The 24,445-nt window shown below is 36.3% G+C and overlaps 1 protein-coding gene across 1 annotated transcript in view; it reads right to left on the reverse strand.

Annotated features, from left to right (window-relative positions):
- LOC138698490 (uncharacterized) overlaps positions 1–24,445 on the reverse strand; it is a 713,766-nt gene that overhangs the window by 366,538 nt on the left and 322,783 nt on the right. The gene's annotated exons all lie outside the window — the stretch shown is intronic.

A 24,445-nucleotide genomic window follows, 5' to 3' on the forward strand; every position in this document is an offset into this window, starting at 1 on the left:
GAACATGAAAGATGACACTGTTGAGGAAGGAGACTGATATTCTTGTATTCTTGAACATGAAGGCTGATACTGTTGACGAAGGATACTGATATTCTTGTATTCTTGAACATGAAAGATGATACTGTTGACGAAGAATGCTGATATTCTTGTATTCTGGAACATAAAGGTTGATAATATTGAGGAAGGAGACTGGTATTCTTGAACATGAAAGCTGATATTGTTGAGAAAGGAGACTAATATTCTTGTATTCTTGAATATGAAGGCGGATATTGTTGAGAAAGGAGACTGATATTCTTGCATTTTTGAACATAAAGATTGATATTGTTGAGGAAGGAAACTGATATTCTTGTATTCTTGAACATGAAGGTTGATAATGTTGAGGAAGGAAACTGATATTCTTGCATTCTTGGACATGAAGGCTGATATTGTTAAGGAAGACGACTGATCTTGTATTCTGGAACATGAAGGTTGATACTGTTGATGAAGGAGACTGATATTCTTGTATTATTGAACACGGAGGCTGATATTTTAAAAAGATTCCTATTTTGAAGATGAAGATTGAAACGTTTGAAAATAAATATTAATATTTTTGAAGATAAAGATTGATATTGTTGCATGTGATGACTGATATTGTGAAAGATGACTGCTAATATCTATGACGACAAATTTTGATGATTGGATTTGTACGTTGTTACTGTTATGATTGATATTCATAATGTTACTGACGATTGATTTTTTTTTTATTTTAGTAGGTAATTTTACGATGCTTTATCAACATCTTTGGTTATTTAGCATCTGAATGAGATGGTGATAATGCCGGTGAAATGAGTCTGGGGTCCAGCACCGAAAGTTACCCAGCATTTGCTCATATTGGGAAAACCTCGGAAAAAACCTCAACCATGTAACTTGCCCAGACCGGGAATCGAACCCGGGCCACCTGGTTTCACAGCCAGACGCACTGACTGACGATTGACAATGATTAATGTTGATAAAATATGATAGTAATGAATCTGAGATTTACAAGAATGTGAAAAAGGAAGGCTGTAAGGCTTTCAAAAGCTCTAGTAACTGCAAACTAAAGTTTGAGATATCTGTCATTCAAAAGATTGTTTTCCTCTTGTGTTCCGTTTCTATTGCGATTGTTCACGTTGAAGAGTACCATAAACACATCTCTGACAGCTTTTCATGTTTTATGTAGGTCATATAATATTCATTCACCATGAATGTCAACAAAGCAGATTAAAAGGCGGAAGCATGAAAGAATTTCAGTTCTTAGGAAGCCAGGAAGCATTCTTGATGACAATTTTAAGTTATGTTTATTATTCTTTTTAGCAAATGGACGTGGGACGAGCAGATGGCCAGCTCTCGAACAATTTATCACTAGCATCTTAGTGACATGGAACATGTGTATGTCGTAGCAAATGAGCATAAATCTGTCACAACTTGCATACTCACATACGACATCTTTTTTAAGGACCACTATTTTTTATTCATTTCGACGGATGCCAGGAATTAAATCTATTTGCACCGTATTTTTGTTCCCAGAGTCACGAGGGACAAAATGACTCATGTGACTGGAATAATCTCTTCCCTGCCGTTAGACCATTCCACGGTCAAGTTTAACCATTTATTACATTTTACGTATAAAAAAACACGTTAAGACATTTTCAAAGCGACTGTAACGGCGGTCTGATTTGGATAGCTGACCGCTTCCTGCATTCTTGGCGATGCAATAAACATTTTTAAGTTGGCAGCCATGTTCATTAAATTTATAAAAAATGTTCGGTGCTCATGTAAGGAAAAACAAGGTGAATGCTCTGAGGTCCAGAGAACGACAGTGCGGGACAAACGATGGTGACTTGTGACACCGAGTAAATTTACTAGTCTACTGTGTAGAAGCTGTTACACACAGACATTTCTAACGTTAGATATGAGGAGAAAAACAGCTATGATCTCAACAAATAGTACTCTTCTCGTGAAATATTGAAATAGATACGTAGTATAAATTTGTGCGAGATCGTGCGTATTTGCTTGCTTTCCGCACAAAACCAATACGCGGTAAGTGTGAAATACCACATTCAGTATTCCCAACCTAACACACATAACAATTTCCCTCTTCTTACCGCTTAAGCGCGACATTCATTTTACTGCTTTAGGCTTTTAACATATTATTTTTAGAGACGTTTAACATAGTAATAATTATAAATTGGAAACTTACCACTGCAATTTCACCTAAATTGCAATGTTAATTATTGTTTTTAAATATTTGCAAAAATTAAGTAAAGTCTACTACTCCACAAAAGTTATTGCATTCCTGATGCAAGTAACATTAAGGAAGCCGTGAAAAAATCAACAAGATTCCAGATGCCGATGTTATTATTGCAATATGTTATATAAATAATATTGTTAAAATATTAAAATGAAAAATAAATCATTACATAACCTTACCGTTTGTTTTAAGTTCGCATTTAGACTGGGGGAAAAAAAAGACAGACGTATATCACGGCCTGCTGGAGTATAGTAAACACTATAAATATTTTATAGCAACAACGTTGAAGATAGATATTTTGGTATTCCAAAGTTGCCGTCATTAAACAGAAACCAAGATGGAGATTTCATTGCAACTAGTTAGAAATTCGTCTTTCAGGTATGTAATAAACGATCTTCGCACAAAATAATGTACGATACACGAGCGGTATGTTTGTTTTCATGTTCTCGGAAATTAAAAAAGCTCAACTACGTTTCGCTTTTTCAAACTTTTCCTCGAACATGAAAACGTCAACATACCGCTCTTGTAACGCATATTACTATTTCGGCCATCCAACACACTCTTCAAACACATGTATAAGAATCATAGCATTTCCCAAGAAAACGCTCTTCCCAGCGGAATACATGGCCACCACAATCCTAATCCAGTCAGAATAATTATTCCTCTCTTTCAGTTGCGATTAAATCTAATTCTTCCTCTACCCCAGTTACTATTTATTCTAATTCTTCCTTTTTTCAGTTACTCTTTGTTCTAATTCCTCTTCCCCATTTACTCTTTCTTCAATTATTTTTCCGCTTCTTCAGTAAGTTATTCTTTGTTCTAATCCTTCCTCTTCCCCAATTATTCTTTTTTATAGTTCTTCCTCTTCCCATTTATTCTTTGTTCTAATTCTTCCTCTTCTCCAGTTATTCTTTTTCTAGTTCTTTCTCTTCTCCAGTTACTCTTTGTTCTAGTTCTTCCTCTTCTCCAGTTATTCTTTTTCTAATTCTTCCTCTTCTCCAGTTATTCTTTTTCTAGTTCTTCCTCTTCTCCAGATACTCTTTGTTCTAGTTCTTCCTCTTCTCCAGTTATTCTTTTTCTAATTCTTCCTCTTCTCCAATCACTCTTTCTTCCAATTCTCCCTCTTCCCCTGTTACTCTTTCTTCTAGTTCTTCAGTTAATCTTTGTTCTAATTATTAGTCTCCTACAGTTGCCCTTTATTCTATTTCCTACTATCTTATATTTGCTCTTCTACAGTTACTCTTTGCTCAAAGTCTTCTTCTCCAGTTGTTATTTCAAGTTCTTCCTCTCTTCCATTGGATTTTTATTCTAATTCATATTTTACAGTTGTTCTTTTCTCTTATTCCTCTTCTCCAGTCATATTTTTTTTTCAAATTCTTCCTCCTCTCCAGCTACTCTTACTCTAATTTTTGCTCTTCTCCAGTTGCACTTTATTCTTATTCTTCATATTTTTAGTTGTCTTTTATCTTCTTCTTTTCTTCCAGTTACCCTTTGTTCTAATTTCTCCTCATCTCCAGTTCTTTATTATAAATCTTTCTCTTCTCCCGTTGCCCTTTCTTCTAATTTTTCCTTTTCTCGACCTGTACCTTTTTCTAATTCTTCATATTCTCTAATTGCTTTTTGTTTCAATTCTGCTTTTCAAGTTTCTCCTTTTTCTAATTCCTTTTTTCCACCCAGTTGATCTTTCTTCTAATTCTTCCCCTACTCTAGTTCTATTTATATTCATTCTTCGTCTCTCCAGTTGTCTTTCTTCTAGTTCTTCCTCTTCCCCAGTTGCACTCTCTTCTAATTCTTCCTCTTCATCGATTGATTTTCTCAAATTTCTTCCTCTTCTCCAGTTGCACTCTCTTCTAATTCTTCCTCTTCATCGATTGATTTTCTCAAATTTCTTCCTCTTCTCCAGTTCCTATTTCTTCCAATTCTTCCCCTGCTCCAGTTGCTGTCCCTTCAAATTCTTCCTCTTCTCCAGTTTGTTTCTTCCAATTCTTTCTTTTCTCCTGTTGCTGATTCTTCTAATTATTCCTCTCCTCCAGTTGCTCTTTGTTATAATTCCTCCTCTTCTCCAGTTACTGTTACTTCCGGCTTTTTCTTTTCTCCAGTTGCTCTTTCTTTTAATTATTTCTCTTCTCCAGTTGCTGTTTCTTCCAATTCATCCTCTTCTACAGTTGTTTCTTCCAATTCTTCCTCTTCTTCAGTTGCTTTTTCTTCTAATTCTTCTGTTGATGTTTCTTTTAATTCTCCTTCCTCTCCAGTTGCTCTTTCTTCTAATTGTTCCCCTCCTCCAGTTTCTCTTTTCTGTAATTCTTCATTTTCTCCAGTTCCTCATTCTTCCAATTCTGTTTATTCTCCAGTTGCTCTTTCTTCCAGTTATTCCTATTCTCCAGTTGCTCTACTTCCAATTCTTTCTTTTTTATTTCCTCTTTTTTGCAATTATTTATCTTCCCATTTGCTCTTTATTTCAATTATTTCTCTTGTCCAGTTGCTATTTCTTCTAATTCTTCCTCTTCTCCAGTTTCTCTTTCCTGTAATTCTTCATATTCTTCAGTTTCTAATTCTTCCAATTCTTTCTGTTCTCCAGTAGTTTTTGCTTTCAATTATCCCTATTCTTCAGTGTTTTTTTTTCAGTTCTTTTCCTTTTCATTTGCTCTTTCTTCCAATTCTTCCTCTTTTCAGTTGCTCCTTCTTTCAATATTTTCTCTTCTCCGGTAGCTTTTGCTTCCAATTATCCCTATTCTCCAGTGGTTTTTTTAATTCTTTTCCTTTTCACTTACTTTTTCTTCTAATTCTTCCTCTTTACAGTTGCTCTTTCTTCCCATTCTTTCTCTTCTCCAGTTGCTCTTTTTTCTAATTCTTCCTATTCTTCAGTTGCTCACATAATTCTTCCTCTTCTCGTATTTGTTTCCTTCGTTTTTCCTCTTTCTTTTTCCTTTTATTCTTTTTTCCTTTGTATTTCTCCTACTAAAGAACCAGTCAGGAGTAAAGGAGTAGGCCTATGATTCAGTATACATTAAAAAATTTATTTTCTCCACTCGTGTTTTACAGAACCACAGCATTGAAAAATTAGTCGGCAGTCGTATAAATAGTAACACTAGGTCGCCGAGAATTGCCGCGTTACACAAATTTATGATTTTTTTTTTTTTCAGTAGTGGCGTAACCAAGTTGATAAAAACAGGAACAGAAAAATGCGTTCACACAAAAGCAGTTTCGTCAGATTGAGTTCTGAGGGGTTCCCAACACAATGACAAACATACCATTATTTCGACTGTTAAAATGAACGCTAATTTTAAGAATGAATGTAAGCTGTGTAAATATTCAAGGCACGTACATCGTAAGCAATGAATCTGTGCACAAAATGAAATTAACGTTTGTAGCCAACAGTTCAAAACTTGGCATCGAGTGGGTTTTTACTTCTTCACTTGATAAAAAAAAAACACTTCTCGCTACTAGTTATGAACGCAGTAAAAACATTGAAATGACTGACAATTTTACTCCCTCAAGACTGTCTATTTTGGTATCTCATTTGTTTATTGTGCAATAAAAATCCTATATACTCCTACTGACTAAAATTAACATACAAAGTGTCACACTTCCGTTACTTTAAATGAACTCGAGAGATTAATAAAAACGGAATTAATATGTCAATGAACCCTCTCACAGAATCATTTCTCGCTTCAACACTGCACTGTCTGTCCACACCGGAAGGTTTCTATTAACATTCTTAAAAAATAAACATCGTATTTGTAGATATTTAGCAATAAAATCATTTGTTTAAATTTCCAAGTTTGTTTACGAAAAACCTTAGGCCTAATATTTTATGAAAGAAATAAAGAAAGAAATGATAAATAAATAAATAAATAAATACGCATATATGACAATGAATAAATAAATAAATAAATATTCAAATATGAGAATGAATAAATAAATAAATAAATACGCAAATATGAGAATGAATAAATAAATAAATACGCAAATATGAGAATGAATAAATAAATAAATACGCAAATATGAGAATAAATAAATAAATAAATAAATAAATAAATAAATAAATAAATACGCAAATATGAGATTGAGTAAATAAATAAATAAATACGCAAATATGAGAATGAGTAAGTAAATAAATAAACAAGCAAATATGCGAATGAGTAAATAAATAAATAAATACGCAAATATGAGAATGAATAAATAAATACATACGCAAATATGAGAATGAATGAATAATTAATTAAATAAATAAATACGCAAACATGAAAATGAGTAAATAAATAAATAAATAAATAAATCTACCGACATTTAGTAGTGGACCTCTTGCAATTTATGTAACGATGATGTGGTTGTCTTAACTAAATGAAAAATGAACACACTGGTAATACTATAAAGCTACAACAATATGTAGGCTATTCTTCAGCAGAAAATTTCGTATGTTCTCTGGTTAGCAGAAAGTTGCATCACCAGAGAAACACACACAAGTTACTCGTATCTTCAAGTTTTGCCAAGACATTCTCAGCACTGTATCTTCGACCGGTATTCGCTGTGTTATTTGAATTTCATATGTTCGTAGACATAGCTTTTTGTGTAAAACATTATGATTCATACTGCGACAAAGTTGAAGTCACAAACTTGCTTGTCGAATTGATTTTTTTGGACTTCTTGTAATTGGGGTTTGAATCCATTCAATGTCTTTTCTAATAACTTTTCACTTGGAGTGCTTACTCGCTTTCAGGTGACAAGCTTCCTGTTTGCTTGAACTTGTATCCCAGGTTATTATTCTATTATAGGATCGTGTCTTTGAAAGTTGAACTCTCGACGTAACCGGTGCTGTACAGACTCTGTTTATGTTAACCAAAGAACACAAAATTTTCTCTTGAAGCATCCGCACCACTTGCACTTCAGCCAGCGTATAGGGAATTACAAGTATGGACACTTCGCGTCGGTACCTTTGATGTAGCAGGACTGATTTCAATGACTTTCAAACCAGCTTGAGCGTGAGATTCTGCTTTTTCTCTAGAGTTGGCGCTGACATCACACCAGCTAACAGTCGACACAGCGGAATATAACAGACATACAATTACGAGTAATACATCTAGGTACATTATGTACTCAAATAAAATAAATTGGACCGATGAAATAATAAATCCGTCATTATCTGCAATGTCTAGACTCTTGAGTTCCTTTATAATGAGAGTTGAGATGTCACGATCAACAAGTAAAATACGTAATGATTTGATAGCGCTGAAAACGGAAAAACAAAACTCCTATGAGAAGTAAAACCATATGCCTATTATATTGTATACAAATATTAAACGAATTTGATATATTTGAGCCGTTCAGAGCAAAAGTGGTGTACTGTAAGTCAGATTTGGATAATGAGGTTTAAAGTAAAAATTCTGTAAAATACAGCGCAAATTAGCAGTTAATATGTCCTTCGTACTATCCACTGACTACTAATAGTTTAAATAAATTGAATATTAATTGCTACTTTGCGCTGTATTTTACAGAATGTTTACTTTAACCCTCATTACCCATTTTTGACTTACACCACTTCTGCTCTGAACGGCTCATATTATTTTATAATATAAATCAACTAAATTTAATAATAATTTTCATGATATATATATATATAAAACATAAAAATTATTATTAAATTTAGTTTATCACTGAAAAATAAGGAAAAACTGTTAACTTGAATTTATTTGAAGCAAAGCCGTTACTGAATTATGCACCAAGCAAGGGCGGCTTTCGAAGAGGGGCTGCGGAGCTGCAGCACCCCCAGACATTTGTGGCTCTTGTCTCGTTTTATGTTGTGAAATACATTTATTATACAGTCTCTATTTAGCGGCTCGAATTTTTAAAAATTTCGCTCTCACTGACATGCAAGCAATCGTTGAAGTCACTTCCTCCCCTGGTGCTGCCAGAGCGAAGCCAGAGACAAGGACTATGGGTGAAGCTACTTCCTCCCCTGGAGCTGCCAGTCTCGTCTCGGATGCTTTGCGCGTTAGTTTTACCCCTCCCCCTGCTGCCCCTCGCCATGAATCCAGAGTTTCCAGGCGCTGCAAAATTTGCAGCAGCTTGTCAGTAGCGCGCAGTTTTAAAAACATTTTCTTTAATGTTGTGAGTATAACAAGTGCGACAATGTTTAATTCTGTACAATATTTACAGTCTATTCAGTTCAGTACCTTAACAATTCAGGAGAAATGTGAAATTAAGTGCCCATCAGTTGAATCTCATAATGGAAAAAGCCACTAAACAAAATACAAAGGCTCGCATATTTTTTTTGCTGATTTATCCAGTATCCCTGCTTTCTTCTCTCGATCTCCACACAGTCTGTATTAGATTAATGTGTTTGAAAGACAATTCCATCAGCTGGGGCAACAAGATGGAGTTTTAAAATAAGAACAGTAAATGTTGTTCATGAGAAGAAGGAGCCATTGCTAGAATGTTTTCAAACCATAATGGAATCTGAAACATCTAACAACATCACAATAAATGAGGCAAGCGCCCTGGTGCGTGCTCTTGAAGATCCTGAATTCAATTTCTGGCTCAGTTTTTTTCATTTATTGATGTATCATGTAGATATATTATACAACTACAAATCGCCAGTTAGATATTTCTAAGGTTCAAATCTGCATATAAAAAAATTAAATTATGGTTTATTTAACGACACTCGCAACTGCAGGGGTTATATCAGAGTCGCCGGTATGCCGGAATTTTGTCCCGCAGGATTCTTTTAAATGCCAGTAAATCTACTGACATGAGCCCGTCTCATTTAAACACACTTAAATGCCATCGACCTGGGCCGGGATCGAGCCCGCAACCGACTATGCTACCGAGGCCGACTCTGCATACCAAGTTTATAATGCCTTACCGACATATCGGATTTTAATAAGAATATGATTCAAAAGTTTGCAACCTATAAGACAAGGCGCATGGAACTAATATTTAAATAAGGTAAGATGCAGGGTTTATTTTTGTATGCAGCCCCCCTGAATTCAATACCCACGAGCCGCCACTGGCACCAAGGAAGGTGATGTTTGGATCCTGTGTCTCAACTCTTATCCTATTCAATTATTATCGAGAAACCCTTAGCGTGTGCTCGATTACAGTAACCTCTAGCGCTTGAAAGTGGAACTAAACGCCGGCGCACTGAAGAACAAAACAGGAAAATTCGCTCAGTGTCCATTCTATATAATCCCTATTCGCTGCTGAAGCTTTAAGAATATTAACAGTTTGTTTATTTTTCAATCTAGTTAACACCATGACAACCACATCATTGTTACATAAATTGCAAGAGATGCACTATAGCTCGCGCAAGAAACGATTACCGGAAACCAATGGTAGCGTTGTCTGTTTTGACGTGTGTATGTCGGCACGCCGAGGGGGGAGAGGTGAGGGCCGATGGAAGTACTGTCTCTTCCAAGAAGATGAACAAATGAGGAAATCGCTGTGGAAATAACGTACCAAGAGAAAAATTCTAAGCTAATTAAACGCGCAACATATGTTTACGAATGAAATAATAATGCCGTGCGATACAAGACACGTATTCACATGCAACGGAACAAACTAAAGTCGTAATGTAACTATCACAACGCAAGACTGATTCTATCGATGTCATTTCTCTCCCGACTGTACTCTTGAATATCATTCAAGTTATCTCGTGACCTTTCCTGTAGCCCGCTCTTCCTTATCGCAGTTAGAGATGAGCTTAAACGATATTTTCAAGTATCTGTGACAACTGTGACTGTGACAATTAAACATCTGTGACTTTTATCGGTGATTTTGTCACACCGGTATTTTATATCCATACGTAGCATGAATTACACCGATATTTTGTCATACCGATAAAAATTAGCAGGAAACATTGAAGAGCAATGAAATATGAATACGATTTCTCTATACACACCACTCATCAGTGATTTATATAGGAAGATCCAACAAAGAAATTATGTACATGTACCATTAACAAATAAATACTTACCTAACTGAACAGTAACATGTCAAAAGTTAACCTCATGTACCAAGAGGTTATATTATAGATATTGAACCAGTTGATCATTTTTAAATGTAGTTGGGTATGGAGATTATCCTAATCGTTTTAAAAATTGATCCTTTTTATTGTATGTAATATAATGGATAAATTATTTTAAGTCGTGCATTAACATAATATTGAGTCATAGAATAAAAATTAATGAAACATAAGTATTCGGAAAAACATTGGAAAATAATTGCAAAACAAAACAGTTGTTCAGACAGGATTTTACACAAGATTAAGTACTGGTAACCAATGGTGTTAAATTGTTTAATAACTACATAATTTATAATAAGATGGAGAAACTACCGCCAGATTGCTGTTATTGTATCATGCGCACGCGCAAACCTACGACGTAGAGGAGAAAATATCAGTCACAAGTACTGAATACGGAGCTGATTTCGATAGCGATATTTTGTCACAGGTATTTCGCGTCATCAGTCACAGGTTTATCTGTGACAAAATATCGGTTTGTGAAATATCGGCCATCTCTAATCGCAGTGTTTTATTCGCATTCCTTCCGTCGGTAATCCGTGCTTGCGAGACCTATACCAATCTTTGGTAGGTTTACTTTATTTTCCCTTGTACTTTTTCAGTTATAACCATATAAGCTGGACACGGTGTATTTCTCATCACTACAAAAATGTTACACGTACTGCATGTGATCGAACTTCGCTCCATTTTGTGAGCAGCTGTAATGTGACTACACCGCGTTACCTTCAAAAACTCATAGTCACTGTGCGAACAAATGGGCTGGAGCTCTTTCTATTAACGGTGACGACTTTATGCTAGCTAAAATGACTTGATTATGACGACGAGTAACGGATGAAAGGTCTGTACGATTCACCATACAAAACGAGGCAGTTTTCAAAGGGCCTTTAGTAAAAGTGCATTACATTGGTCTCTATCCACAAAGGAACGTCGAGAGGGGAGCTATTCTTTGCAAGTCGAGAGATGTGACATAGCACCACGCCAACTGTCCGCTGCCATTTAACTCATGTGCAGCTTAAAAGAGAGCAAGAAGAATTGAACTGTTTGCCAAGCGTCTACTTTCGTTTAAACACACATTAAACACCTTGTTAATAAGGGCGTAGGTAGCGCCGTTTTATAGTGTAAATATCTTTGATCCCACTACAGTGTATATCTGCCGTCTGTCACTAACAAATGCGAAGCTAATTCAGTGAACTACGATAACGGTTTTAAAAACTGTTCCCACTTCATCAAAAGTAATTTTCGTTGTTCTCTTCTAACCAAAACGTTTCCTTCTGTTTTTCTGTCTCTTATTTCTCCAACTTGTACTTCGTCTCTTCTCCTCTCTTTCTCTTATTCTATCTCAATTCCTCCTCCATTTCTTCATCGAGCTCCTTCTCCTCTTCAACCTCTTCCTTCCAATCACCACCTTTTTTTTTCCTCCCACACCTTCACACACTTCTTTTCATCGACATCCTCCTCCTTCAACCTCAATTGAGGAGCTCAGGTCAAAAGCGAGACTTGTCAAACCTATTTTTTCTATATACAGCGAAACCTGTCTAAAGCGGCCATCTGAAGTTACCTTGTAAAATGGCCGTTTTATCAGGTGGCCGCTTGATTAAGGTTGCGGTTTTTTATGAATCAGCATGAAAATACTGAATTTAATTGACTTTTTAGTACTGTGCGCGTACAACAATCGTGCATATTAATGTCAGCCTCTTCCATTCTTACAACTAGCCTTTTCAAAACTCGCTTGAGGTACCTCAGTTTAAATGACTGGATAATACCTTGATCAAGGGGCTGGAGGTGTGATGTCGATTTGGGGGAAGAAACACCAATTTCACGGATCACATTGCGATTTTGTCGTTTAATCGTGGAATTGAAATCGCATAGCTAATTCTCAAACAATGATGATGTCATCCAAGCTTTAATGAATGAAAAGAAGAAAAATCCGTACAAGCTGGTCCAAATAGAAAAAGATGGAAAGAGGAGAAAAAAAATTCGAATGGTTAACTACTGACCTAAAACATACCATGACATTTTCGATAGAAAACGTCCGTGTTTCAATCCTTTAAAAACTAGTAAGAATTTATAGTTGTGCAGGGTCGGAGTGGAAAATGACAAAAGAGTCATAAAACAGTAACCAACTAACCCCAAGATATGGAGGGTGTACTGTTGTACACTTAGCTATTGTACTCGTGATATTGCTCTCTGTCCTCTAACCATCGAAAAAATAGGTCAGACAGTATCCGTGAAAAAAATTTTTGTTGGACAGTGACCGTTATAGCCAGGTTCCAATCCAAACAGACCCCGGCCGCTGGCCGAAGCATGAGGTGGCCGCTAAATAAAGAGAGAATTTATATTGATCTTATGGCAAATCCAATTGGTTCCAGAGAAAATTGGCCTTTCGGCCAGGTGGCCGTTTAAATGAAGTGATCGCAAAGGCAGGTTTCACTGTATTCACTTTCTTTTTCTCCTCGCCCACCTCCTCATAATTCACATCCTTTTTTCTCCACTGCACTTCCCCTAATCTTCTCTTCATCTACCAACTAAAACTCATACCACTCCTCTTCTACCACCTCTTTTCTCATCTTTACCTGCTCATCCTTCTCTTTAACCACCTCATTTTTCTCCCCTTCCTCGTCCTCCCTACCTCCTCAACCTTCTCTTCATCCACCTTCATCCCCTCCTTTACCTCAAAGTCTTTATTCCCTTTAAACACCTCTTTTTCCCTCTCTAAACTCCCCACCCATCTGCTTATCCACCTCCTCAGTCTCCTGTTCTTCCATATCATTCTACTCTTCCTCCTTTTTAAACATTACCACCTCTTTCTCTTCATCCACCTCCTCTACCTAATTCTCATCACCTACCTTCTCCATACCATAACACGTTCCTTCCTATTTATCAAACTCCTCTTTCTCATCTACATACCTCCTCCTCCTTCGTCCGTATATCGTCGTCCTCGGTGGTCTAGTGGTTACAGCACAGTCATTAGAACCATAGGTTATCGGATTCAAACGTACCCCACGGCAACAGAATTTAAGGGATAAATTTGCTGGAGAAGAGTGAGTAAAGAATACGGACATGGAGGGGACAAAAAGTGGATGAAGCAGAAGTAGTATTTTATTTCAAGACATTCAACTGCAGAGGTTATTCTGAGTGAAATGGTTGACACATTTTGACAGAAGCTCTCTACTAGGCACGTATCGTAAATCTACTATACGAAACCTACAGCTGTACTTAACTTCCGGAGGGAGCAATGCTAGGGGTATTACCGCCCTTTGAAGTTCAATGCCACTGACAACTATCGAACCTCGGATCTCTCAACAAGGACGACTATTTCATGATAAAATACCTTACTTGTATTAAAAAGAGTTTGCTGTTGGAACGAATGTATGAGACTCGTAACTAATGAGATAAGTATGCAGTGAGTATGAAACTTTACCACATGTGTTTGGGAGTTGCCCACAGGGAGAAGTACTCAGGATAAAACGTCACAACACCATACGTTCTATGATCGCAGATGCACTTCGATCCAAAAATCTAGACGTTCACGGGGAAGTTCATTGTATTGCTGATGGTGGAAGCAATCGTAGGATCGATATCATAGCTATAAATAGGAATAAACAGACAGCCGAAATAATTGATCCTACCATCAGATTTGAAATCTCAGCCACTCGACCATCTGAAGTGAACGAAGAGAAAAAGAAAATCTACGAGCCCACGATTCAATACCTATCGGCGAAATACAACATAGAAAAAATCACAGTTACCGGTCTCTTCTTCGGAGCGAGAGGCACCATCCCGAAAGCCTTTGTAAAGTGGAGGGAAAAATACAAGCTGACGAGAGATCTTCAAGATGCCATCATCACCACCATAATACAATTTTCTGTAGCGATATTTCGTCAGCATCTTTATGGTGTACATTCAATTTAAATTACACTTGGTTCTATTTTCTTTTCTTATGTCTTATTCACTTTTGTCTGAAACCTGTTTATATAATTTTTCATTTTAAATTTTATTGTGAGCCATTCTGTGTCGCAGGGCAAACCTAAAATATTGGCTCAGACTACTAAATTAAATTAAAAAATTTGGAGTAGCAGCATTAAAATTCGCATAAGTATACACGTTTATGCAGCGACGCGTCACTCATGAATGACGAGGCCCTGTTTGTCTATAACTTCTTATGAGTCTAGTACTTTGGAAACTTCAACGAATAGATTCATTATTAGAATTAAATCTACGAGGATGCTCAGTTTCAGTGAATATTAGCGCTGCATTCACGAGTGTTAAACAGCCAATCATGTAGTAAGGGTTCCATACGAACACTGCAGAGAGTCTCTAGATAACTAGAGGAGATTGTTCTAGGGTCGGACCCTGGAATGCTTGAATACCAATGGCATTCATTATACTCCGACATTGAGGATCCACTGCTGGTGACGTCACATCCCGAAGTGCATGGACGCAAATAAAGCAGTAAAATTGCCTGACATTGGTTCTCCATGAATATTCAAGAGGAATCGTGTCCATTATGGAAGACATGCTCACAGGACTTCTGTCTACCCTCTCAAATCACGTAAGAATTATCTAAATTCACAATCGCTCCTTAAGGCTGTCAATGGGCACTGGAAAGAGTCACAATTCGATTCCCGAATCATGCGGAATGGAATGCGATACCTAGTAGGCTATAAGTACTTCTTCATAATTAAAGTTCCAGAGTAAGCTGTGTTCTGCTGAGTATTATTACTAAGGAGCGGATTCCTATGTCATTAAATATTATTTTGTGCGAGATCGTGCGTATTTGCTTGTTTTCCGCACAGAACCAACATGCCGTAAGTGTGAAATACCACATTCAGTAGTCCCAACGTAACACACATAACAATTTCCCTCTTCTTACCGCTTAAGCGCGACATTCATTTTACTGCTTTAGGCTTTTAATATATTATTTTTAGACACGTTTAACATAGTAATAATTATAAATTGGAAACTTACCACTGCAATTTCACCTAAATTGCAATGTTAATTATTGTTTTTAAATATTTGCAAAAATTAAGTAAAGTCTACTACTCCACGAAACTTACTGCATTCCTGATACAAGTAACATTAAGGAAGCCGTGAAAAAATCCACGAGATTCCAGATGCCGATGTTATTACTGCAATATGTTATATAAATAATATTGTTAAAATATTAAAATGAAAAATAAAAATAAATCATTACATAACCTTACCGTTTGTTTTAAGTTCGCATTTATAGACTGGGGGAAAAAAAGACAGACGTCACGGCCTGCTGGAGTATAGTAAATACAGAAAACATTTTATAGCAACAATGTTGAAGAAAGATATTTTGGTTTTCCGAAGTTGCCGTCATTAAACAGAAACCAACATGGAGATTTCATTGCAAATAATTAGAAATTCGTCTTTCAGGTATATAATAAACGATCTTAGCACAAAATAATGTACGATATACGAGCGGTATGTTTGTTTTCATGTTCTCGGAAATTAAAAAAGCTAAACTACGTTTCGCTTTTTCAATCTTTTCCTCGAACATGAAAACGTCAACATACCGCTCTTGTAACGTATATTACTATTTGCGTGTGATAAAACACAATTAACAAAGTAAAAAATTCCGTACATGAAGTTTCAAGTTTAAAACCCGAATTCACATAAAAACACATATTTTCACAAAAAAAAATATGTAAATACATATTTTTGACTTAAATAATTTTTTACAAGAACTTTTAAACATTTTAAAACTAAAGCAATTATGTCACTCAGAAGTACGTTATATGTTTAAGAATTCTTGGTTGCTTCGTGTTTCCAATCGCTGTGTAGTGTATCCGTGATCCGTTTTTGTAATAGTATCGCCTCAAGTTCAGAGAACTGATGGGCAGCATATCAGTACTGTTATTAGAGAATAAATTAACATGGTCAAGGAGGAGAGATCTTGCAACACATAATTAGGAATGTTTATTGTTATTGAAGATGATTTCATTCCACGCTTTGTTTGTGAAACACAACAGATAAGAGCTGGATATGAACATTATTAAATTTAAACAAATCTCTCGCCTCTCGCTAATGTCCATCAAGTGAGGCAATACGTCTTGTTGTGATTCCCAGTTACCGGGCTTCGTCAATCGATATCCTTCAAGATATACTGAAAGATGGTAGTTTAAAAACGATTTGGCTTTCCTATTAGCAAATCTAAGCTTTTTGTGAGACACTATAAAAACTCGAAACATCCAAAAACCTGTTGTCTGAAACAAGGAGGTGCGTGCCGTGGAAATTAAACTAGACTCGCTACCAGGTTCAGAAGTACAAGTACTAAGAGACAAATTCCAGAATGTGTTTGGGAAAAACAGTGGAGATAAAAAAAAAATGTGTAAAGTTGCTCAAGTATTGGAGGGTGTACCTGTAGGTGAAATTAACGGTGTTTGTGTTTGTGATATACCTCGCTTTAAATATGCACGTGTGACGTCCTGTGATATGGAAAGATCGTTTTCACAGTATAAGTCGTTGTTCATAGATAATCGGCATGCATTTGTGATGGAGAATTTGGAGATGACCTTTGTTGTTCACGGCAATTCTCGGCCAACTACTAGCACTCAAGTGTGGTGGGTGAGTACCTAGTAACATTTTTTCCAAGCTACATAAGGTATTTTTGTCATATTTAAAAGAAATATTTTTTTTATCTTTAGCAAATATTTGCGTACTTTTTAGCACATAAAAATAAATATATTTAAATTTTTTAGCACATAAAAATCCGCTCCCTAATTATTACTACATTACTAATACATACATATTATACATACGCCTACATACATTGCATATAATAATAATAATAATAATAACAATAATAATAATAATTTATTTAATCTGGCAGAGCTAAGGGCAGCAGGCCTTCTCCTCCGCTCAGCCAGACTCTAATTCTAATTGAATACAATTGGTTACATAGTTATTACATTAATATCTAGACCATAAAACAACATGAAATAAATAATGAAAGTTGGATAAGTAATGTTAGTGTGACAATAATAAACATTGGTAAGAAATAGTGATAATAATAATAATAATAATAATAATAATAATAATAATAATGATGATGATGATGATGATGAGATAATTTAAATATTTATTCTGTGATATATATAACCATTAAACACTGAGAAACCTGAAACAGCTATTATTGTTGACAAGAATTGTTAGAAAAATATTTCCTTAGCCTATTCTTAAATTGGTTTGATGTCTGACAGTCCCTGACATTACTCGGTAGGGAATTCCAAAGCCGAGGAACAGCCACAGTGAAAGAAGATGAATGTGAGGATGTTCGGTGGGAGGGAATGGATAATATTGAGGAGTGTTGTGATCGTGTGTCTAGGTTATGATGGGTGGATAAATTTTGAAAACGAGACGCAAGATAGACAGGAGTGGCGAAATGCAACATGTGAAAGAGAAGGGAAAGACAGTGGATTTTCCTACGATCTTCTAGACCATACATGGGCACAATTTTCGGTTACGTGAGGCACTCGATTTGAAATAGTTTGTTTACTAGGAGAGGAGACTGCAGAGTAGGATGGGAAATATAAACTGCTGTGACCTGCGTCACCTTATCGTAATCGCTAAGGCGGTCAGTGGCGAATTATTAGGAAAGCGCTTGGTTAACGTGAGAGACTCGAAAACTTTTATTCAATTTGGCAAATTAATTCGGCAGCTTTAATCATAAACCTCTTTACTATTTCTCCATCATTGAACTGATTTAAATCACAGACGAGAAATTGCGTAACTAGCCAATAATATTCCATCACGTTGTCTACGTTTATTTTCTTGAATATTCTGGCGTTTATCAAGATTACTTAATAGATTTGCACGTTCTCGACCTAAAATAATTTCAGAAAATCATATTTCGTTTTCTACGCACATTTGTTTTGTTTTTTTTATATATAAATTTCTTTTGGAAATATTACGTACAAGCAACATTTAATTCCTCGTACCTTTTAATGCAGCGTGTTTAAGATATAAAGTCGTATTTAGTATACTATGCAAATGTTAAGAGCGTAAATTTTCTTCGGAATAGTACGAAAAATAACATTTAATTTGTCTTACCTTCTAATTCAGCATGTTCTTTATGACATAAGGAGTAATGTCGTTGTATATTAAATTTATTAATGCCTAATAGGATTTTCGAGCATAACATATCGTATGTTCTCCCCTTCTAAACAGCAAAAAAACTCTTCCTCCCATTTCTCATGAAATAATCGTTTTGTAACGCGTACACACTGCTTTGATAATGCCATTATGCCACCACTGATATTGCTTATGAAACTGATATAGAACCTTCCCACGCCTAGGAGAGCTGCATGAGGGAGGAACGGGGACTGTGAAGGTGATGTCAGAGCGATAAGCTCTGTGAAGGTCAGTGAGGCATTGTTTCTCAAGTGAGGCATGATGCCCATCCATGTTCTAGACCAGGGCCGGGCATGAGAGCGGCTCAGTCTAGTCGGCCAGAGCTGCTCTCGCTCCGAAACGCACTTCAATTCCAAGACAGAGCAGAACGTTCACGCAGTGGCGGACTCGCATTACAGCTACCTTCCCTGCAGTAATGTAACAAGAGCCACGGTTGTTCTAGTCATTCAGTCTGTCAGTACCTACATAATAGTTTATAAGGATATTACATCAATCCATTGTACATTACAGAGTTTATAACACTCTTATTAATTTAATGAAATAAACTTCGCTCTATGCACACACACAAATCATTAGGCTTATTTACATAACCCATACGCACATACTGCAACCTCCTCACCACGGTTCTACGAGACAGGCATATGGCTTCCACTTCCCCTACTTGCTGTGGACAGAGTTCATCTGCCAATATAATTAAACATCACTTGATGAATTCACCTTCGTTGAATGTTTTCAATTCCTTTGCAATTTCGTGGCAAATTTTGTAGCTAATTCTCATGGCCGATTCACTAAGTGCATTATTGTCATCCTGTCAATATATAATATAATATGATATGATATATGATATGATATGATATGATATGATATGATATGATATGATATGATATGATATGATATGATATATGATATATGAGATATAATATGATATGATATATGATATAATATAATATATAATATAAAATAAAATAATGTGATGCGATGCGATATATGATATGATATGATATATGATATAATATATAATATAATATATAATATAATATAATGTGATGCGATATATGATATGATATGATGATATATGATATATGATATGATATATGACCATAAATTAATACAACTTAAAGAAAATGTTTCTCAAGTACATTATATTAGAGTATTATAATGCACTGCAAATATCAAATAGATACTCTAATATAATGTACCTGAGAAACATTTTCTTTAAGTTGTATTAATTTATGGCGTTCATTACCAACATATTTGTCATATTCAGTAGCATGTTGTAAAGAATAATGCCGTTGGATATTGAACCTCTTAATCAGTTGGAGTGTTTTATGACAAATTAAACACTTTGCTAATCCACTGCTCTCTACGAAAAATAACTACTCCTCCCATGCTACATTAAAAACATTGGGAGTAGCGGTCCGCTTTAGTGTATGAGCGGAAGCTCCGTCTTCAAAGTTCGCCTTCATATTGCAGAGTCACCACTGCACCGACACTGAATGACGTACATTATGCATACGTCACACCGCTCGCGAGACAAGCTCTTTAAAGCACACAGCGCTCATTTCTCAGAATCACGTAATGTGCCCAGCCCTGTTCTAGACGGAGCCAGGACAACATTTCGAGGGATGGTGTTACGTGATTAGCCCGGCGAATATTGCAGACGAAACGGACGCACATATTACGAACACGTTGCAGTCTCTGCGCCGAAGTAACACTTAGGTCAGTAAACAAAATATCACAGTAATCGAAGTGGGGCATCACTAGTGTATATACATATTAGTACATAAAAGTGTTAAATAATAATCATTAATTAAATTAACTCTTTAACAGTACAAGTTATAAATAACTTAACCCTGTTCACTTCCAGGACATTGAGGCTCTCGTAGGATGGTGCATTCTTGCCAGGGCTGATTACACATTTGCTAATTAAAGCTTCGGAGGTTTATCAAATGTTTATTTCCTTGTTGTGTTGTCTGGTGACATCCGCCCCGGCGGAACGGTTCTAGATATTAGCTTCCAAAAACAGGAAACGTTGTTGTAGGGGTCGCCAGTTGTATCCCCAAGGCATCGTGACTCTCACAACAAAGTTTAACAGGTGCCGGGTAATATCAACTACAAGACACTTCCGTCGTAAACATTGAACAGGCTCCAGGGCATGAGATGAGTCGATAGCTAATACTTTTTTTCAGGCTAACATGGACCCCCGCGAGCAAAATATCTAACGCAACGCCATAAGCTAATCCTATCAAAACCAAGACGTCTTCGGTGGTTCTACGACTACTATGTCGGCCGTTAGATCCGAGGTTCTAGAGTTCAAACCCAGCCGAAAATGGGGGATCTTAAAGTGCGATAAAATACTTAGTATCAATTCTTCAAGGAGGAAAACAAAACTAGGTGTCTCGTGTTATACAGGGTGTTGCTAAATTAGGCCGACAAACTTTGGGATCGGATAGATAACTTCTGTGGCCGGTAGGAAAAAGGTCTTAAGTAAAAATTTTATACTTTTCAGGAGAGCAGTAGAAAGATTGAAATTGGTGTCAATTATAGAGTTCTTTTAATTAAGAGGTTTTTCCTGGATATTATTTGTTTATATTTCTTATAAAATAGGTAATAATGTTGCCCATTTAACAATTTTATTGATTATTTCCAAAAATAGCCGCACTTAAGCCTTTTAAGACTACAAGTCAAAGTGAGAAGAAGAGACTATTTAAACATAAGACCTTTTTCATGTCAAAATAAATAGGAAATGTAAATTATTAGGAATGAAAAATAGGTCTTAAACAACACAGGACTGTTTACTTGGTGCTTAAAGTTTTAAAAGGAAAAGGCATCAGTATGTGATAAAATAGCTAAAATACAAGTTAGACTTTTTAATAGGGAAGCATGGAAAGTAAACATGTGATGGTTTGTAAGGAATAAAGTATTAAATATTCTTAAGTCTTTTATTCTGTGTGTGCTCGATTCAAAAAGTACTTAGGACATTATTTGGTAACTCTCTATAAATTCAGTCAGGAGTGTTTTTTTACTTTAACCGTTTTACCAGATTGTGGAGAATTGTTTCCGCTTTCAGAATATATAAAAATCTCCTTTTCACAAAAAAAAATTGACTTAAGACCTTTTTCCTCCTGGCCACAGACTTCTTTCAAACAGTTTTTGTTAAGGAACTCATGGGATGCGACGCTTCCTTTCAGAGCAAGAGGAGTTTATGTCATTACATGGTTCGATCGTACAGGTAGGGATTGAAGTAATTAGATACGTGGAAAGTGAATAAACAAATCATTAATGTTACAGACACAATTTATTGACCCAAACATACAGAATAACACAAAGAAAACAAACCGAATGAAAAGGAAAAACACTCTGTGTTAAATCAGCAGTCTTATGGATTCATTACTTTACTGTATCATCACTACAAGTGCTGGAACACACGTCCATTCACTTCAAAAACAAGCATTGCATCGACGTGCCATACTTTGTCGTATCCTAGCAAAGACACCAGGCATTTCCCTCATTTCAGCTCCTGCGCAGACAATGCGTGCTGCAAGATCTTCTTCAGAGTCAACAAGGATTTCATAAACCACAGGTAGTAATCAAATTGGGTTAATCCACGATATCGAGCTCAGGGAATAAACAAACCCCTCTTGTACTGAAACGAAGCGTCCGAGCCCATGGGTTCCTTAACGAAAAGTGTTTGAAAGAAGGTTATATATCCGATCCAAAAGTTTGTCGGTCTAATTTAGAAACACCCTGTAGATTTACGACGCGTAAACCAACTCTTTTCCTCACAGAGTATCAAGAGTAAAATTGAAATTGTCCATTTCTTGTTCACTTGTAAATTTGGAGGTAGAACATTCAGCCCATAACAGTGGCCTAATTCCATATTATTCTCAAAACCGTACTATGTCACTATCTCATTGCTAAAACTTTCAATCTCTTGGTTGCCTATTTCTTCTTTTCATACATAGTTTGATATATTTAATGCAATAGTCACCGGCATAAAGTGTGATTATACGTAACGTCTATAATCTATGAGAAAGAGGGTAACGGATTTAGGACAAGTAAATGCATTTTTCAGCAGACTTGAGGTACGATCACACGTCGCTACTTTTGCAGCGCTGCAGTACAAAAAACTGCGCAACTCTTGTACTGCGACGTGTGAACAACGGTGCAACCCGAAAAGTAGCGGCTGCCGAACCTGCTGCTCGCTACTTTTCCATGCTGCGCGCAGCTTAAAAGTAGCGACGTGTGAACAGGGTTCTCAGGGTTGCAGCCGCAGCATTTTTGATATCGGTTTTGTTGAAACTTTTGCTGCGGTTGCAACCAGTGTTACCACCCAAATTTGTCAATGATACTTTTATTGTTTGGATATATTTTAATGTTAAATGTGATGAAAATAAATTATTTGTAACAGTTATTAAATACACAACACAGTCTGAGCATAATTGGTGACGATATAATTCATTTTTTAAATTTTCCGTAGCGTAGTTCCAAACAGGAGGATTGCCAACATTGATTACGTGAATATGCTGTTGGTTATCATTTAAGTATATAGGCGTTTTTAAAAGCTTTATAGTAAAAATAATGTCAATTTCTGAATACTAGATACGACAGAAAAGCAAATAATAGATAAGGAAGCTCTCGCATGAGTTTCTTAATAATGCGAACATAACCACAAAATGTATATTGAAAAGTCAACACGGAGATGGAAACCTGCAGCATGACTGCGGCTGCAAAAGTAGCGCCTTGTGTGTGAACAGACTCGCAACCTCCAGTTGCAACTTTTGCTGCACTCGGGTTGCGCAGCACGAAAAGTAGCGTGCAGCGCGCTACTTTTGGCTTACGTGTGAACACGACACGCAACTTTTGCAGCTGCAGTATAAAAGTAGCGCTGCAAAAGTAGCGACGTGTGACCGCACCTTTACGTGTGTTTGTCTAATGAACTCAATTAAATAATCAATGAATAACAGTCAACCCTCTACTACTACTACTACTACTACTACTACTACTAATAATAATAATAATAATAATAATAATAATAATAATAATAATAATAATAATAATAATAATAATTAGGGCTCGGACTTTTAGGTGCTAAAAACCGGGACAAAATGTGACGAAAAGAGGGAAAATATTTAATTATGTTTAAATTAATGTATGTGAATATAAACAATATGCAGTACACACTATAAATTATGCTGAAGAATTACAGTACACAATGAGATTAATCCTTAAGTTGTCCATCACAATGATGGACGATTATAGCGGAACACTGTCTTATACTGAGAAAAAGAGCGCCCTGGCCACTGAGAAACAACATGCACTCCCTGAGACATGCTTATGTTCGGAAACGAAAACAGAGGCAGACAGCTGATGTTTATGAAATTATAATTGCTTCCTGAAACAGCCTTATGATAACTTACAATGCACTCCTAAATAACACATCAATGCTTAAGTTTGTTAATCTCAAAACAATTTTTTTTGTGGAGACAGTTCTTATCACTCGAGGTGAGAGAGCAGACTGCAGTTCAGAGTCGTGCAGATTGGTCCAAGCCCACGGGCTTGCGCACCGCTGACCGCAACGGGCTAAGCAGTGTCGCACGGAACTAGCCCGTGCCGTCACCCTGCACCATCGCACGGGTCGCGGCGGACTGCTTGTGGAGCGGTTTAGTGCGGTGAACTTGTTTGTATCAAAGCATGAGCCCAAGCTTCCGCTTCTATCAGTTACTTATGAATTGAGTTGGCGCGGGTTTGTGCTTGTGTGTACGGTTCGACCAACGATCAGCTACTGTTTCAAACATTTGATTTCTGTTTTCCAAGATGAGTCCAAATAATAGTGCATCGCAAAGAAAATACAGTCTCTGTGAGGCTGCTATTACACTATCAAAGTTCTTTGACAAAGAATATTATGATAAAATATTACATCAAAGTTCTTTGATAAAAGATAGGATTTGGGGTATATTACACTACATAAAATCTTTTCAAAAGATTTTATCAAACATGAT

The sequence above is a fragment of the Periplaneta americana genome, chromosome 4 (assembly GCF_040183065.1).
Source record: "Periplaneta americana isolate PAMFEO1 chromosome 4, P.americana_PAMFEO1_priV1, whole genome shotgun sequence".
Classification (NCBI taxonomy): domain Eukaryota; kingdom Metazoa; phylum Arthropoda; class Insecta; order Blattodea; family Blattidae; genus Periplaneta; species Periplaneta americana.